This window comes from Apteryx rowi, unplaced genomic scaffold (genome assembly GCF_003343035.1).
Source record: "Apteryx rowi isolate R43461 unplaced genomic scaffold, aptRow1 scaffold_9, whole genome shotgun sequence".
NCBI lineage: Eukaryota > Metazoa > Chordata > Aves > Apterygiformes > Apterygidae > Apteryx > Apteryx rowi.
The window spans coordinates 3,689,113-3,708,231 of NW_020451204.1; the positions used below are offsets into that span (position 1 = coordinate 3,689,113).

Genomic DNA, 19,119 nt, shown 5'->3' on the forward strand with positions numbered 1-19,119 from the left:
TACAGATGGCCTCGACTATACTGAAAAGAGAGAGAAAATGAAAATTCGCCTCTTGGGAGGTGGCTGTAAAGGGCAATGGAGTGGGCAACGTCTCCCCCGTTGCATAATGTCGCATGCTTATTGAGTTGTTAATGCTAACACAGTGCAGGGTCAGGCGCACAGCCCCTCTGCTTCCTCATTTCTGCTCATCCCATTAATGCTACATGAGCAGCACCAGTGTTAGTCAGAGCACCAGAAAAAATAGGTCTGCTTATGTTTCCTGCCACTGTGCATATTTCTAACATTTCATTTCTAACAAAGCCTATATCTAAGCCCTAAATCTAAGACGCAGTCTGAGACTCTGACCCCATCACCAGAACCTGCAGGGTCCCAGATCAGCTCGCTGTGTACTCATCCTGGCCACAGACCTTAGGAATAGGATCATAGGGTACTTCAGCTTGGAAGGGACCTCAGAACATCTCTAGYCCAATCTCCTGCTCACACCAGGGTCAGCTTTAAGGTCAGACCAGGCTGCTCAGGGCTTGATCCGGTTGGATCTTGGAAATCTCCAAGGATGGAAACTGCACAGCCTCTCYGGGCAACCTATGTCACTGCTTGACAGTCCTCATGGGGAAAAAAGTTTCTCCTTTTATCCAGCCAGATCGTCTTGTTTCAAACTATGCCCATCCCCTCTTGTCCTCCCACCACACACCACTGTGAAGCACCTGGCTCTATCTTCTTGACAACCTTCTCGTGGTACTGGAAGGCCACTGTGAGCTCTCCCTAAAGTCATCTCTCCAGGCTGAACAAGCTCAATCTCCCTCAGCCTCTCCGCTCACTGCAAGATACTCCCCGGGTATCGGGGGCCCGGYGCTGGACTCGCTCTGGTTTGCCAGTGTCTTCCCTAAACTGGGGGGACTGACCGCAGTACTCTAGATTTGGTCTAATGGAATCTCTCTTTATTCTCCAAAGATGCTTTGGTTACTTTGGCCTTGAGAGAAATGAGTTTCTAAAGCTCTTTTAAACAATGAATTAAGGAGTGTCTGTGAATATTCCCCCCAACACTGTTTCAGTGATGGAAGTTCAGATAGGAAAGACTGTAAGTAGGCAGACTTTTGCCTCTCAGCCACCCACAGCCCTGCTGGGACCACCCCCACCCTCCCTGGCCCAGCACCTGAAGCCCTCTCAGACAACCCTCATGCCCCCCAGGCAGCACACCAAGACCTGCAGAGATGATCCCCCCACAAGCCCCATGCCACCAAGACAYGCTGGGACAATCCCCATCCTCCCTAGCCCCATGCCCCCCAGACTTGCTGGGATAATCCTCACCTTCCCAGACCAGCAACCTCAAACCCTGCAAGGATGATCCCCACCCTCTCAACCCAGGACCCCCAAACCCCGCAGGGAGGAGCCCCATCCTCCACAGCCCAGCACAACAAGCTTTGCTGGGACCATCCTGTGCCCCCCATTCCAGCACCCCTAAGCCCTGCTGGGATGATCAGCATCCTCCCCAGCCCAGCACCCCCAGCCCAGCTGGAACAATCCCCATTTCCCCATCAGTGCACTCCCAAGCCCTTCCAGGCAAATCCCCATGTCCCCCATCTGCACACCACCAAGCCCTACAGGGATGATCCCCATCCTCACGATCCCCACGCCCGCAGCCCAGCTGGCACCATTCCTGTGTTCCCATCCCACACCCCCAGCCCAGCTGCCACGATCCCTATCTCCACATCCCACACCCCCAGACAACTGGCACCATCCCCATGTCCCCATCTCACACCCCCAGCCCAGTTGCCACTTTCTCTGTATCCCCATCCTCATCTCCCCCATCCCACACACCCAGCCCAACTGGCAACTTCCCTGTGTCCCTATCCCCATGTCACCCATCCCTGCACCTCCAGCCCAGCTGGCACCATCCCTGTGTCCCCATCCCCCTCTCCCCCATTCCGCAACCCCAGCCCAAACAGGACCATCCCCATCTCCCCCATCCTGCACTCCCAGTCCAGCTGGCACCATGCCCATCTCCTCATCCCCGCACAGCCACAGCCCAGCCGGGACCATCCCCATGGCCCCAACCCCATGTCACCTATCTCTGCACCCGCAGCCCAGCCAGGACCACCCCATCTCCCGATCCCCATCTCCCCATCCCTGCACCCCCAGCCCAGCCGGGATGATCCCCACCTCCCCATTCCCACACACCCAGGCCAGCTGGAACCATCCCCATGTCATCCATCGCTGTACCCCTAGGCCAGCTGGCACCGTCCCCATCTCCTCATCCCCACACCCTCAGCCCAGCTGGCACCATCCCTGTGTCCCCATCCCCGTGGTCCCATCCCCACACACACTGCAGCCCAGCCGGGACCATCCCCATCTCCCCATCACACATTCCCAGCCCAGCTGGGGCCATCCCCATGTCACCCATCCCTGCACCCCCAGCCCAGCCGGGACCATCCCCACCTCCCCATCCCAGCTGGGACCATGCCCAGCCGGGACCATCCCCACCTCCCCATCCCAGCTGGGACCATGCCCAGCTGGGACCATCCCCATCCCACCCCCCATCCCAGCTGTGCCCACCCCACCGCGCCCGCTGCCGTCGGGGGCCGGGCGGCGGCGCGGAGCCGTTTTGTGCGCGGCGGGGCCGCCTGGCTCCGCGCTGCTCCGCTCCCGCTCCGCTCCCCTCGCTCCCCTCCTCTCTCCTCCGGCTCCCGGCGCGGCGATGGCCCCGGCGGCGCACGGCTGCGGCAGCGGCGCGCTCCTGGGCCGCTTCGGCGTCCTGCTGCAGGCGCTGCTGGCGCTGGGCGCCTTCAGCACCCTCATGCGTGAGTACCGCTCCGCCGCGGGCCCTAACGCGGGAGGCGGCTGCGTGTGCGCTGCTGCCAGGCGCTCGTTAGAGCTGGGGCTTCGAGCCGTAGTCTGTGAGTAATTGAGTACAGCAGGCTCGCTGCTATGATGCATTCAGGCTGGCTCTGCTTGGGTGAGCAACTCCACAGTTACTCATAAGGCTGTAACGATGGGTGGAAGCTGAAGGTGTAAGCCAATGACTTGCTAGCAAGAAGATGAGAGAATCTAACAAAACTAGTGCTGGCATCAGATAGCATGCTGCTAAATTAAAGTAATATTTCCCTTAACTGAACTGTGATATTGTTTGTTTTAACTTTGCTTAGGCTACAGAGTGATTAGGGTTTGAGAGGCCCGAGAAGGAAGCTRCTGGGGCTCAGAGATGTGTGCTAAAATCCAAGACCTCAGTACTGGGAGGTAATTTGGTGCAWAGCATGGGCTGCCCTTAAACTAGAACTATGTTGTTACTTATTATGAAGGATGGTAATAGTATAAAGCAGCTGAGTAGTGAGAAGAGTGATGGGGGAACAATATTAAGACCTGAGAAAACCTGTTGCTATGTGCTGTGTTCATAGCAATGCAGGAGTTTTTTAACCATTCAGTTAAGTGGTCTGATACAAACTGAGCAATGAGGCAGAACTCAATCTGTTTTCCTTGTTAAAAACCTGTGGTGATTGTGAGCTAAAACTTCAGGTTCTCTAGTTAAGTATTCCCCTGCCCTTTTCTGGAAAACCGTTTTGAAGGCAGGACTCCAGGACTGTAGTTGTAACCAGAAGCTGTCAGGAAAACTGCAGCAAACTTTCTGTGATAACCAATAGCTTTCTCCAGTTGTAGTAGCCCAATTCTAACACTTCACTGCCTGTATTTCACCAGGTATTGACAATAAGAATAGACTAACTTGGTCTTTCTGTTCCCATCACTGTGATGTGTGCACRCAGGTTAATTGGTTTGTAAACTCCACAGAGTGATCCCATAAAATCGGTTAATCATGCCAAAAATACTCCTGTGGCTGAGGACTTCATAATCACTGGCAGGAAATCCTCAACTCTGGGCTACCAGTTGTTAAYCCCCATGGTGCAAGGGCTACTGTTTCCTTGAACATTAGCAGCCTCTTGGTTAACAAGAAGCTGAAAGCTGGCTGTAAGGGGATTCACAGTGAATCCGCTCAATGACTAAAACTGCGGAGGAAATTGCTGGCTGGGACCCTGCAAGTAGATGTGTTTACAACCCTGGGATCTCAAACACATCATCTCTGGCTGCAGCAGGGCTGTCTGTCCCTAATTCACCCCAGCTGTTTCTCATCTATGACCAATTTACACACTCCCTGCTGGAGACTTTCTCAGATCTTCCATTGGGGCTGTTTGCATGCTGACTCCTAACACATTTTAGTAGTAACAGGCTTACCAATGACCTTATGTTAACCAATAACTGGCTCTGAAGCAGCTTTTGGGGCTTTTGTGTGAACCATTCAGCTGGCAGCCTCCTGGGGAGGAGAAGACATGAGCAGCTGTGGGGTGTGGGAGCCTCTTGAGCTGATGGAGGATGTGTTTAGAGTCTAAAATGCTCCTGGGAACCTCGACTGCATCTTCACTCAAGCCCAATGTGAAGTAGGCAGTCACAGCTGAATGACTGCCTTGTCTAAGTTTTGGTACTTTGCTTTCACTGGAATCGGTGTTGGCCCATCTTACTACTTTTTCCTTTTGTACTCTGATGTTCCTGGATGTGTATTTGTGATGTGTATGTCTGATTTCTGCTTTAATGGGACACCGTAGGCCAGCTTGCTTGGTCTTACAGGTCAATGAATGGGTATTTAATTCCTATCTGAATGCAAGCCTGTGCATTGTGGATTCCTTCTGCTATAAAGCTTAAGTTCACCTTAGCTGTAGGAGAAGCTATGGCTAGAGAGCTATGCAGCTGGTGTTTGTTCGTTATGGCTCTAACAAGCTGTTTCCAAAAGAAACATGGTCAAGCATAACAAGCTTGGTGGTGGGATTGTATCCTGGGAATTTCAAGTGATTTGTGCTAGGTCCAGACCTCTTGCCAGAGGAAAGCCACGTTCCTAGGGCTGTGTAAGTAGTGTGCGCTAGCTGCTGTATGCAGAGATGCCAAGAAGAGGCAATTGGTCTAGAAGGGACTGATTATCATCCTGTGAAAAGTCTCACCTGTTGAAAATTGGCCTTGTTCAGTTTCCATGGCTCTGTTGAATTCAAAATCCAGTTACAGCTCTCCCTTCAACTCAGGAGTATCAAATGGGGAAATAGCCCTTTAAAAACARACAAACAGAACCCCCCCAGAATTTGAATAGAAAAAGCTTCAAGATTGTGCAAATACTATACAGAGCACTTGGAATAATTCTTGAGGAACTCAGGCTGGTTACAAGTGCCTGCAAAACACCACATTATAAATGGGGCAGGCTCACAGAGCATACAGCCAAAATATGGAGGGTCACTAATATGGCCTATTCCAGGATGGATAAGATCATATGTTATCAGTGGAAGGGTTTGTATCCTTGAACTTCTGTCTTCTGTGGGTCTGGAAAGACTGCCTCCTGCCAACCTGGTAGGAGAACCCAAATGCATGTGAATTGGCCAGTCTTGTGTGTTTGTCTGAATTGATACTGTGTAAGTGTGGGTCTGGATYGTGTGAAGTGCAGATSGTATGCRATCACAGAAGAGAAAATAGTGGCAGAATGGAGCTGACACCATGGGTTGTCACCCTTCCCACCCCCAGGGCTGGCTTCAGAGGCACTTTAAACTGGCTGTAGGACCCTTGCTGCAAAAACCGTGCTGTGAATGCTTGAAAGAAGAGGTGGTCAAGCATAGCATGCTGTGTGTGTGACAGTTGGCTGTTTCCTATGYGTGAACTTGCCCTTAGGGGAGGTCACAGCACAGAGCAGTGTGGATAATTGAGTAACCCCATCTGAAGTAGTTCTTAACACTCTGCCCTGATTATCAGTCAACTGAATGGAGAAAGCATGTTATGGTTATGTCAGCTGCAGATGCTGGATGTGACTTGGAGGTTGAATCCTTGCAGTTGCTGCTATTCAGTTTAAACCTGTTGTAAGGAGGGGGCTGTAGGACAGCAGAAGTTGCCAAACTTTCAGCCTGGAACAGTGAATCCATCTGGAATGAGGGAAACTCTTATAGAAATCTTAGCCACAGCCGCCTTTGTGGATGAACTGGAGTGCAGAAGCAGAATTTGGGAGTTCAAGGACCTTTTTTCCATTGTGAAATGAAAAAGCTTTCCTTGGAGCTGGTATTTTTGTCCCCCCCCCCATGACAAACAGCATGGGGGGGGGGCATCTGAGGCCATCTATTACTCTTCCAAATTACTCTGTCCCTTAGAGTACCCTTGCAGCCCTCTTGAGCTCCTGAGTGAAGTTTGGTAATGCTTGTGCTGCAGGTGCCAAAACATGCTTAGCTCTTGGAGACAGTTCATATGGCTAGGCAGAGAGAGTTGCACTGGACTGAGCTCCATACCACCCTTCTTCAAGCGGTGAAACTTGGATTTCAGCTTGACTTTTGTGAATGGACCTGCCTAATGTGAGAGTAGTGTCCCATCAGCTCCTTTTGCACATCGCTGCTAGACACAGTTCTTCAGCACATCTTGCCTTGAGCTTACGCTAAGAAGACAGCGTTGCTTGCAGTTGGGAGCATGATGCTGGCTCTTCCAGTCGGGACCTGTAGTGATGGAGGTGACCTACAGCAACAAGGTAATATTTTATAATTCTGGTCTAAGTAGTTTGTCCCAAGGCAGGACCACAGAATCAGTTTTTGCCAGACTGACTCAAAAGCAAGCAGTGAATCTCTGGGTTGTGGTGGAAAATACCTGGTAAAGAATATAAAAACTACCCCCTCATCTATGTGTTTCCTTGGTTCCCAAGCTAATCCTTGCAAGGAACCGTGGGCTTAACAACTGACCTTGCAATGCATTTTTCTCCGGGACAGTGGGTTACTGGCTAGTGAAAATGGGAGGCAGTCTCCCAGTATGTGGAAGTGTCTGAATTTTGGAAGGGTTTAGTGGAACCAGCAGTAATTATCATCTTGATCGGATAAACCAGACTAAGTATCCTGCTCCAGTGCAACTTTGAATCAGCGCTATGTTCAGGCTTGTTGCTGTACWTACTTTGCATTGCTGCGTTGTTTCTGTGCTTCAGAATTATCCTGCATGCTTAGTATGTGGTGTTTTAGCTTTTACACTGAAAATCTCTCTTAAGGGTGAGTGGAAGTGTGTGCATGTCAGAAAGGGGAAGAAATAAGTGAAGGATGTGTTCAGCCTAGTGTTTGATCTATCCAGACTTCCATGCTGTTCTGAAATAAATTTGCCCAGAACTTAAGAGTACTGCAGGACTTAGCAAGCACAAGACAGGCTCTGCTGACCTCACTTCTAATGTAAATGCATAACTGTTTGGTTTGATGCATATTTAAATGCAAACTTCACCACTGCAGATGCTTTTCCCTTTGGGGGGAAAAACAAACCACAAAGGTTAACTTYCTCTCTGGAGGTGTGAAGTACAAGGCTTTGCTGACTGTAATAGTCAATTTACATGCAAGTTTGTGGGTTAAGCAAAAACCTACATGCGGCAGAAGTCTTGAGACAAATTTTTCTTCTGCTTCAGTACATCTGAAAACTGGCTAAGCTTGAAAATACACATTGTGCTTTGTAAGCTGGGAGGTCTGCACAGCATTTGATGTGCTTAGTTAAGCTGAACGCAGCTTTTTACAAAGCTTTTGAATTTTAATTGTATTGACCTGTTCTTGGTCTGTTCTTTTTATCAGTTAAATCAAGCAATGAAAGCTGTGTGCTAAATTCAGGTTGTGAGGGTCCTGGTTTCAGAACGGGACAAATGTGTTGGGTGAGATGACAAATGAGCTTGCAGACTAGAACTGCTTTAAAAGTTATCCTTAATGYAAGGACTGCGAAACACATTGCTGAAATGGTTCTATACCACATGGCAAACAAGTGATGTTATAGATAACTTTTAACACTGTACGAGAAACTTCACAGTGAAACTTGTCTTCCCTGATTACAGGCTGGAGCAAGTAAAGCTCTAAGGAGAAGTCTGTTAAGTTTTCAACTGTCTTAACAATATGGTTGTGAGAACTGTGTACTGTGACAGACAATCTTTAAAGTGCCAATCCAGCTGTGTCACTTCATTCTTAAGGTTTTGGCTCTAAATGATATGTTACCTTATGTTCTTGAGATAAAAAATTTCCTGTTTAAAACCTATTTTTTCAAATAATTTACCTGGAACCTAGTGGGGGCTGAAAACAAATTCATGACTGCCTCTCCCAAGAAAGAGTTAAAAAGACTGTCTGGAGAGTTAGAGTCCTGCCCCAAGCCAGGTCTCCTGACAGATTTACTGTAACATCAAATACCTTGCCCAGTTCTTGGTGTATAAAATGTGACTAATGGTTGTTATTTCAAAGCATGCTTTATGACCACCAGGCACTTGAATGCTGGGCGAGAGCCATAAAAATCTCCACAGAAATAAGACCGGCAGGGGTGATGCACCCTTTGCTGCTTGAGGCATAGCTTGAAACTGAGACCCACTCCAAAAGCACCACATAGCCTTAACTTGAGCTGTTAATGTCCCCAGGCAGGTGGATGATCCAGCCTTTGGTATTTCTCTGCAGGATGGGTGATGGGGAGGTGGTGCTGCTCTGAGGGTCTGGCTAAGGGTTCTGGAGGTGCTCTCTGTCTTGCTGAACTCTGGATGACTGTGAAGTTGGGTGGGGAATAAAGATGGATGGGCTAAGTAACTTTAGCAACTACATAAAAAAGGGGAGAGGAGTAGCTGTTATGAGGGATCTCGGAGTGTGGATGTTTTTAAAAAGCAGAATGATTCCTTTCCTCTGCCCCCACATCAGCCTGGGAGCTCCAAAGCATGGCATCATGTAGGACTTGCAGGATTTCCATGGGGCCTTTGCTCCAGCTGTGTACTCCTGTGTGCTTAAACTCGCCATCAGTGTATGCTTCTCTTGGAAGTCAAAGCACTCTATCCCAAAAGAAACCTTCTCTGGAAGATGCTGTGGAGTATCCCAGCAATAGCTGCCTATCTTCAGTAGGAGCTAGTACCATCTTTATACTGTCCTGTGTCCTTCTGACATAGTAGTAATCCAGAGCATATCTTCCATTCCTGCTTCTTTCTTGAAATATCCCCTCTGAAAGTTTTGTTACAGGTGCTTGTGTTCTTAAAGCATGGGTATAAGGATATTTGGGAGGGATCTGGAATGATTAAATACATCTAGTGCAGACTAGAGAATGCAAGTCACTGCAGTAATCTGATTCCATAAATATTGATAGGACTTCTGCTGCTAAACTCAAGTAAAAAGATCCTTGTCTTTATAACACTACTCCTAGAAAACTGTGATTGACTCTCAAAATAGTTACTGCAGCTATGCTGTATTAAAGGTGAGGGGTTCCATATCTGGTAAAGATGGGGCAACCCGATTTGCCTAAGGATCATCTGTGCAGGTGATGGGAACAGATCCCAGGCCATCTACACCCTAATCCTGTGCTCTTGTTCACTGATTTCAACTTAATACTGCAAATCTCCTGCTCTATAGGGCCTTCATTTAAATACCCCTTTCTATCTCTTGAGTCTTGTAACAGGCAGCTAGTCTTGCTCTGTGAACCTCGTGGTGGCTCCATGTTGTGAATCTTTGTAGCTCAGGCATGCGCTTACCTCGCGAGCAGCGTGTTAGGCAGTCTCTGCAAACGGTGGCTGCTGTTTCCTCCCATTGTGTCCCMGGTCGAGCTGTCTGAGTAGCCACATGTTCAGGCTAAGAATAGTGCAGACCCCAGGGTTTTGGCCTCTGTATCCTGCATGTTGACTTCTTCCTGTGTGGGGCTTGGAAAAACCCTGAGCTTGGGAAAGGGTGTGTCCTTCAAAATAGGTGGGAAAGTGTTATTGGAGACTATACTGCAGATAAAAGCTCTCCCCTGCCCAACCTCCACTTTATTTTTGTTTCCTCTCTGGTTCAGTAGCTCAGAGTTCTCTTCTGCAATAGCTGGAAATAAAGTACTGACCTTCTTGGTAATGTGATGTTGCCCCTGAGAAGGGTTTCCTGGCACTAGTGGCTGCTTTTTGGTAGGTAATCTAGCTAGTCCCTCTTAAAAGGAAGTGACAGAGTAACTTGGGCACTGCAGCCCAACTTTTGGTGGACTATTTGTTCAGTGCACTAACACTGCTAGTGCTTTCCCTAGTGCTGCTAATACCAGACTCCTTTTTACCCTTCATCCTCTAGGGTCTGCCACTGAGTTCAATGTGCATCAGACTTGTATCTCCAATAAATCCAATCCTAGAGGTTTTCTTTCTTGAGGTTTGGAAGGGAGCTGTCATCCTGCCTTCTGAATTCTGTGGTTGATCACAGCTGATTCACCAAGGAGAAGGTGTGACTAACAGGCAAGCACACCCAAACTTTTCCTAGGGAAATAAGTTCCCCTCTTGATTTTTTCAGCTTAGTTGTAAAACTTTACTTAGGTGTCTGTTTTGCTAACCAGCAGCTAGCTGCCACTGCAGCTAATTCTGTCCAAATTATGGTCATAGTCTCCAGGAGGGATAAGAGGCACCTGTCCAGATGGGACATACTGTTAAGCCATCTGTTCTGCTTTGAGAACTGTTACTGGTGACCAGCCATTGTCACTGCTAGTGCCTTGCTGTGATACTGTGGCTCCAGTGTGCCTGTTTTGGAGCAGGAACAGAGGACTGCTGTCCTTGCCTTGCACATTTCTGATGGTACCAGCGGCAGAGCTGCCTGAACACAACGAACAGTGGAGATGGGGAGAGGATACCATGTGTGAGAGCACTCCACAGCACACGAGTTGGGGTGAAGAACAGCACAAAGAGTTTGGGTGATCAGTGCTGTCCTTGTCTTAACCAATCATATAATCGGGGTTSACTAATTCAAAAGTAGACTGTGGGGCAGCACTGCTGCAGGTGGAAAGTCATCTTTGATATACTAAACATCTGTAGTTAGTGCATAGGGTCACCAAGTGAGATAGGAGCTGTGGGGCTGCATTGCAAACAGAGGCCTGTGTTTGTAGAGAAGTGAGGGGGGCTGGTTCTGAGTCTCTCAATTGGGTTGTGAGACAACACTTCAGCGCTATTCTTTCCTAGGAAGGTGTCTTTGAATGTAGCTCCTGTGTAAAAGGGAAGTATTTCTCATGAGTTTTGTGTGAAGCTTTTGAACAGTGACACCAGACTCTGCTGGAGCTTCGTGAGGCTCCCTTTCTTTGTTCTGGAGGACCACCTTTGGAAAGGCTCCAAAGGAAATGCATTTCTGCCATTACAGTGTGAACTATTTTACCGCTAGCATCCACCCCCTTTACTGTTAATTGAAACTTAAATGGAGTAGTTCAGGATCAGGTTGAAATAGGTTCAGTGCAGTAGGACTTTGATCCTCGAGTATGGGGAGTTCAGCATTGTTCCACCCAGCATCTCGTATCAACCTGTGGAGTCTCTGCTGTGGAAGTATGTATCATTTGGTGTGGTTTTGCTATTAAAGGGGAAGCTGACTTGGTGCAACTCCCAAGTTTGCTGCTCTTCAGAACACTAGATAACTCTGCTTCGTGATAAAAGGTGCGACTCAGCAGGCCATCAATATTAGAAAGCATGAAATGCAGTGGATGTGAAACCATCTTTCAAGAAAGCATGGGGCACTGGGAGATCTTAAATCTTTTGCTTGACTGAGGCTTTCTAATTCTGACTCCATGTGGGTGCAGCAGTAGTGCTTAGAGGACCTTCATGCTTGACTGGCAGCATTTCTGCAAGATCTTCTGAAGTTTCAAAGGGTGCTGCCTTTCATGCCAGCATCTGATAACTCCAGGCCTAGTTGCTTATTGAAGTGTCTATACCCTTGGACAGTTTTCCATCCCCTCTTTCCACCCATGGTTACCACTACTCAGCCCATCTCCATTATTTCTAGCCCTGCCCTGCTTTAGCTTTTGAAGGGTGAATGTAAGCATAAGCACTGAGACTGGACAATGAGTGTTCAATGAGGTACAATGGCTTGTTCAGAGCATAGGATCCATCAAAAAAGCCTAACAAGGAGGATAATACAGTAGTTTAAAAAGTTCAGGCTTCTCAAACTGTCTGGCCCTGCGTTAGGGACATCCCAGTATGTGAAGATTTAGTCTGGCCTAACAGAAGAGGAAGGATTTAGTATCTTAAAGCTTTGCTTTCTTCATGTTCCTGTATTAAGATTTATTTTTAGGAAGTCTACTGGGAGTCAAGTTTTTAAATGCCGTGTAAAGATCCTGAAAGTCTATCTGTAATGACTTTGAGTGCTGTGCTTAAGAACTAAAGCTATTTGTTCAGAGCTTGTGATACTCTCGAGGTGTCTCTTCATTGACTTCTGTTCTGCTTGCTTTATATGTCAGTATTTCCTCTGCTACCAATGTGCTTGCCAAGCTGTATTCTTCCGCTCAGTCACTACATTTGTCCTGTAGAGCTTCTGATGTGCTTCCCTGCATCAAAACCAGAGGATAGACTCTTCTTATGTACATATCTCTGATCTCAGACTGGTTCCTTATCTTCCAGGGCTCAGTAAACACTATCTGAGCCATGAACTATTCCTATCCAGGGAAGTCCAAACAAAATGCAGATGTTATTGGGCTCAACTGCTGCGCTTGGGTAACTTTTCAAATAGCTTGTCACTGAGCTGGCACTAAATACAAGCTGCCAACGAAAATCTGATTTCCAAGAGGCAAGTGAAGCTGGGGCTTGCCTTAAACATGCTGCAAACATCCAGACTTTATGCAGCTAGTGGAAATGTGAGTTAAGGCTGATTTCTCAAGCTTCCCTGCTTTAAGTTAACTCTGGAACRATTATTCCCAACCTGTATTTAACTTTGAGGTTCACTGCTTCTCTTGGACTTGGAGGATTTGTCTGAAAGCTGCTCTGTGCCTTGGCTGGTGTTTCCTTTCCCTTAGATTCCCCCCAAAATCTTTCTAAATATCTTCATGTGAATCTTACTTAATGTTACTCAAACTAGTTTACTATTTAACGGTGGTGCGGGGAGGTACCAGGTGAGATCAGGACTCCTTACTGTGTGCATATAACATCTTTGCAAAGACTTACAAAGTGAAGGGGTGACTAGCATGCGGCTGTGGGTAGCAAATACCTGCTGGCAACTGGGGCACCTGTAGTTTGCTGGCCTGTGATATGGTCTAGATGGCTGCCATAATTTATGCTTGCAGGTAGCTGGTAGTTTGGGAGTATTGCCCTGCTGTAGAGGTGTACAATAACACTGCTGCTCTGCATCAAGCAGCTTGGTTTACATGTGGACAAAGCTGCAAAGGAAGGCAGAGTTAAAATATCGATGCAGCGGCCATTGGCGCTGTTGAAAAACCACATTCCTGATGCCTTCTGGTGTAGACTTGTTACTCATTAGTCCTGTTTTTAATCTAGTGAGGTGGTTTCTCTCCCTGTCATCCTGTGTAACTCTCAAGCAAGGAAAAAGAGTTAAAACTCAGGTGATCACATGTCTTGTTTGCTTGCTGCACACATGAGAATGCATAGGTATCCTTAAAGTCTTAAGTCTGGACTGATCAGTCTGAACCATGGTAACAACAACCTGTGCCCGCAGTTGATGGAAAACTCTGACCCCCATGAGCATAGATATCTTTTTTAAGAGCAAAGGGGGTGCCAGCTTTTCACCAGCCCCAGCCAGCTAAGTATGTGGCTGTGCAGCCCCCCAGGTAGCTGTGAAATTCATGGCATGGCTCTCTGCGTGGCTTGGAAGAGACAAGGGGCACTTTCCAATTGCTGTTCAGGCGGCTGCTACCAGAGCCCTCCTGTGCTCCCAAAGCACAAAAGAAGCAGCGTTCCTTCAAAGAGGGTTTTATCAGCTCCCTGAGCTTTCAAAGACCTGGAGCCACTTTTATGTGGATTTAACATCACCCGTAACCTCTGGGTCACAGCTACTGAACTACTCTGCTGCCTGTTTAAGCCCCAGTAATCTTGGCTGGCTTTCTGGTTTAATTCAGAGACAGCCTGCTGCAGCTCCACACAGTAAATGCCCTATTAAGCAGTTAATTATTTCTCTATAATACTAGCTTTATCTTTAATACAACAGTTTTACTGTCTTTGATAATTACACAGTCTCGGATAACTCTCTTAAATCTAATGAGGCATGACAAGCTATGTTCAACAAGGCACCACACCATTAACGTCTTGCCTCTTACTTGTCATCTTATCACACTGAATTACTGTATTTCTARCCTGAGTGGCTGTGGATACATAACATGTCACTTTTCATTAAGAAAACAATGAAAATCATCACTGATGCTCTTGCAGTCCAGCTAATGGTCAGCTGCCTGGCTTGGAGACCTGCAAATCTGTTCAGCAGCTCTTCAGCATGGTGCTCTCTGCCTGGTGAGCTGAACTAGTTTGTTAGGTTGCCCAAAGAGGTTGTAGAGTCTCCTTCTCTGRAGATATTCAAAACCCACCTGGATGCGATCCTGTGCAATGTGCTCTAGGTGACCCTGCTTGAGCAGGGGGAGTGGACTAGATGATCTCCAGAGGTCCCTTCCAACCTCAACCATTCTATGATTCTGCTAGGTTCAGTTTAAACAGTTCTGGCCAGCTGAGCAGCTTTGTTAGTCCATAGGTCTTTTGCCTGCRAATGGGTGAAATGCAAGTTGCCCCTTGGGGGAATCAGTGCTGAAAAACCCTTGTTTCTGCTGATGGGGAGCAAACGTTTTTGTAGTGATGTCAAGTATACTCTCATACAGCTGGGATTTTTCTTCCAGGACAGAAGGACAGCAGGGCTTCTAAAAGCACGTAGTGTCACCCTCCCTGTGGAGAGTGAGGGGAAATGCACATACCCTGGTGCTGACTCTGCTTTTGGACCCCGAAGGTCTGTTTGCCTTCTGGCATGCGGAGCCTGTACGGCTTGTGCTTTCAGGCTTTTCCCTGTGGAGCTGAAAGGCCTGTCAGTGCTGTGACTCCAAGAGCTGAGTCCTGGTCTGCCAAAAATGTGCATTTGCACCACTGAGCAGGGGAGAAAGTCTTGTTTCAGATTCCCAATGTGGGGTGAACTTCCCTGTGGGTGTTTCATGGGATGCCCATGGTACTGGCTACTGTGGTGTGCCTGGAGTAGACCAGTTTCTGGCTCTAATGGGAAAGTTTCTGCCTGGGCCGAAGCTGTTAGCCTCTCTGCTTTCATTTGCTGAAAGACCAACTGATGGATGAAATGTAGAGAGAAAGCTGGGTAACAAATTGTGCTAAACATTGTGCTGGTGGGGTGCCTTTGCCAGCACTGCTAGTGATCTAAAGTGGACCAGAGGGATTGCTTGTGCCCTTTTCCTCCCATGGGGAGCAAGAAAACTCATGTCTAAAAGTGCATCTCCTTACTCCACTGAAGTGCAGGTAGATCCACATGGCTCTGAGCTCTGCTCTCATCCATGGCACACTGGGTCGCTGTCTTCCTAATACCATGGAGCCCTGGGAAGTGTCCTGATGTGTCAAGAACCATCAGCACTGAGGAAAAGTCCTTCCTCTGGCTGTAAACTTGAAGGCAGTGGCTGAATATGTGTAGGTGGGATGATGAGGAAACAGAAGCCGGATGACAGACTAGCAGGATGGTGCATGTCTGTTCTGGCTTTTGGTTGCTTCTTAAAGAAGCAGACCATAGCACTCCAAAAATGAAGACTTAGTGACATAGATTAACTGATTGTCCATTTGGCTGTTTGCAGGAGTAATCCGCTTACACTTAGCGTACTCATCCCAGATGATCTTCCCAGTAACTTTATTGGACACTTCCGGTAGGTTTAGGAGGATTTGGCAATTAACACCTACAGAAACCATCCCAAGAGTGTATACTGTAGCAGGATTGTACACTGCACACTTATTCGTACTGGTGTGTCCTGCTGCTTTTAGGCTCCCAGTTCCACTAGATGGCACCACCGAACAGCTGATCTGCACATGTCCTGGGGCGGACTGTGGGAAACAGAAAGGATGCATTGAATTATTGTTTTTTCCATTCTGTGTTTTTTCAGTGCATTTCTTGTCTCCAAAAAATTATCACAGCTCATTATTTTTGACTTTGAATCCTGCTCAAGTTGGCAGCGTTTTTGAGAACTGATTGTGATGGATTTAATCTGCTGTGCATCTTGAGTTCGTTAGTGCCTTCAAGGAGGTGAGTTGCTCCAGTGGTTGAGTCAAGGTCTGGGATATGCACCCTCTGTTTCTGCCTGAAGTTTGGAGGCAGCACGACTGAGACAGTGGCGGTAACTGCAGTGTCTGTAGCTCTAGATGTAGCTATTTGGTTTTTTTGTTTTAAATCCAGCAGTTCAGTGTGGTTGAAATGCCCCTTCAGGACAGTTTGTTCCAGAGCACCTGTGGGTTATAAAGGAGAAGAGTTAGCCTGGTAACTGGTACTTTCTAAAATGGGCTTCTAGCTGTCCTGACACTTAAACCATCCAAGTTGACTTTTGCATGTGATGTGGCACTTCATATTTTTCCATTACTAGCTATGATTTGCACATGTAAAAGCTGATTGAACATAGGGAAAGCATCAGTGCTCTGCCAGTTCTCTAGGACAAGTTAACTGGGACCCTTTGAGACACTTTCTGCAATGCTCATGAACAGAACTGAGTGGAAAACAAACTTGCCTTTATCTCCATGTAGTAACTAGAAAAAGCCCAGAGAAGTGACTGTGATAGCCAGCGCTGGAGAGCTAGTGTAGATAAGGACACACTTGAAGGCCTGCAAGAAGCAATCCCTTCTAAACCCGTTAAAGAGTTGCTTCAAATATCTCTTTTGGGGCTCATGGTGAGTGGCATCAGAGCCCCATCTCTCAGGTTGTGCACAGCAGGCAAGCGCTCTGGTTTTAGAAGCACTATTACAGGGGTGGCTGGATTTGGGGTGATAAAGGCTGGCTTTCTGCCTCATTCTGGCCAAATGGGGTGCTGGCCTGGGTATACTCACAGATCTGCTTCTGGCAGGTTTTAAACTTGAGGTTTCAGAAACTCAATGTCATTCCACTGTAGATAAGTAGACTTAACACACACCTCTTATTTCCGTTATACTCCTGCAATTTGTGGCAGAAGGTCTGTTTTGCTGGTTAGCTTCTCCTCAGCACTTTGACCTGTTGCTTCACAACTTTTCCACAGCAGTAGCTGGTTGACATGTAAAATATTGTGTAACAAAACAGTGCTTTAATACTGCCTACAGCTAGCTGGCATAGGCTAGGAGCTGTGCCAGCTTGCAAGGCTTTAAGGTTTGGCACTGATACCTTTATGTTAGAGGTGTGGGCAAGGTCCTGCTTCCTGAAGGTCATCTTGTCCAGGTAGCTGCGACTAGGAGATGGCTTTATCATGATGCTGTGATTCGAGAAGTTAATGGACTCTTGGGCCACATTGTTTGATTGTCACTACCATGATTTCAGGCTTGACTGCAGAATTCTCAGGGCTGGTAGGTAGTGGTGGACTTCTCCAGTCTCCCTCAGGTTGCTTCCTGTGGTATAAAATGCTGCACAGTTGAAGGATGTGAGAAGTATGTGCCTACCTCCTAAAATAGCTCTGGTGCTTGGGCTTCTGATTTATGGGTGTATTCTTTGTCTCTGCTTAATTTGAAGCCAGGTCCTTTGGGTCTGCTCAGCTTTAGACTGGTAAGTGCTGAGGGTCCTCCAGATTTGTTGACTGTTTTTGCATTGGAGATCAGCACAAACTTCATATCAGTTCAACTCTGCTGATTAACCTAACCTCTCCAATTGTTTCTTTGTAGTAAAACGATTTAAGGAACCAAAGGAAGAGAGGCGTCCCTGGAGGATATGGTGAGATTTTTAATTTGGAGCTTAAACACATGCATCTGTAATATTTTCTTGGATACCAGCAGCCTTCTAGGCTCTCTGATTATCCCATATTGAGTTATTAAATGAAAGTCTGCTGTCTCTTCCCAAAGAAACCTCGATAAAGTAGATGGTAATCCCTAGAAGTAAAATGCCCTGCATAGTTTCTTCAGTCTGACTTGTTCTGCTGCAGGTGACCTGAACTGCAAGGTTGTGGTCCTCTCCAATCTGCTGGCATAACCCCACAAGGCCAGTCTCCTAGACAGGATCTTTTTTTTCCCCTTAAGTTAGATTTATTGTTTTGGTGGTAGCCCCTGACCCAGCCCAGCTGAAGACCAGACAATGCTTTCGGCTGTGCTCTGGTGGAAGATAGAGAGCTGTCAGCTTAGGACACCTCTATGAAGCACCACTGTGCTGTAAGATGTAGCAAGTTGACACCATCTCTGCACCTACTGCTGATCAGAGAAGTTGAGGCCTGACTAGACACTGGAGGGTAAATTTCTCTTCACTGTGGTCTGAAAGTCATTAGCAAGTCTCATATGCAGATCTGCAAGACTAAAATGCTGAAGTGGTATCTTTTTTTTTCTTCCTTCTCTTGAATCTGCCAAACTACCACTTTTCACCATGCATGACTTCTGAGAATCAGGAATGTCTCTAGAGGAAAGTAGATTAATCCAGGGTCTTCATTTGGGTGGCTGATGATCATGTTGCAGTGCTGCTGGGAATGGATCATATTGCCTTTTTTTTCCTTCAGGTTTTACGATACCTCCAAGCAAGCAATAGGTGCCCTCTTCATCCACTTTGCCAATGTTTTTCTGTCTGATCTTACTGAAGAGGACCCTTGCTCTCTGTAAGTATGCAAGGTGCTTGCACTGATGCCCTGAATCTGTACAAGGGGGGACCAAACCTGTTGGAAAGTGTCATATACAGTAGAAACTGAAGCATTCAAAGTATTAGGTAGGGATAAATGGTGCTGAGCTTACTTTCAAGATCTGGGTTATCTTATGGTATTTGCAGTCTCCTGGTCTGATGGAGATGGGGCAGGGTGACGGTGTCTTTCTGATCCTTAAAAGCACCTTGAAAGATACTGGCTCAATGCTGTGGTACCCAGTGCAATTGTGTGAGAAACCACTGCAATGGTTAAATATGCTGTTTGTTTGTGTGCCTGCCTCCAGTGTAAGGATTTTTTTTGGAACTTCGGTTGTATCTACCCACCTGCATTCACATAGTCCTGGTTTGGGGTTTTCTAAGCTAGATATGTCTATGATCATAGTTGAAGTCACCTTTTCTTCCAGACCAGCTGCCTTGCAGCTGCAAACTTAGTTACAGAATTAACTTTATCCTCATTTGAATAACTCCTTTGAGGCCTTAAAATGCTATTAAAATCTCCTGGCCCAACCTCCTTTGTATATATATTAAAGTGCTGCACCTTGATATGTTTCTTTAAACATCCACAAGGTTGTCTGGGACTAAATATAACATCTAAACTGATTCATCATGATTG

At 47.1% G+C, this 19,119-nt stretch overlaps 1 pseudogene; it reads left to right on the forward strand.

Annotated features, from left to right (window-relative positions):
• Positions 1-1,570: 1,570 nt before the first annotated feature.
• LOC112978055 overlaps positions 1,571-19,119 on the forward strand; it is a 38,472-nt pseudogene continuing 20,923 nt past the window's right edge.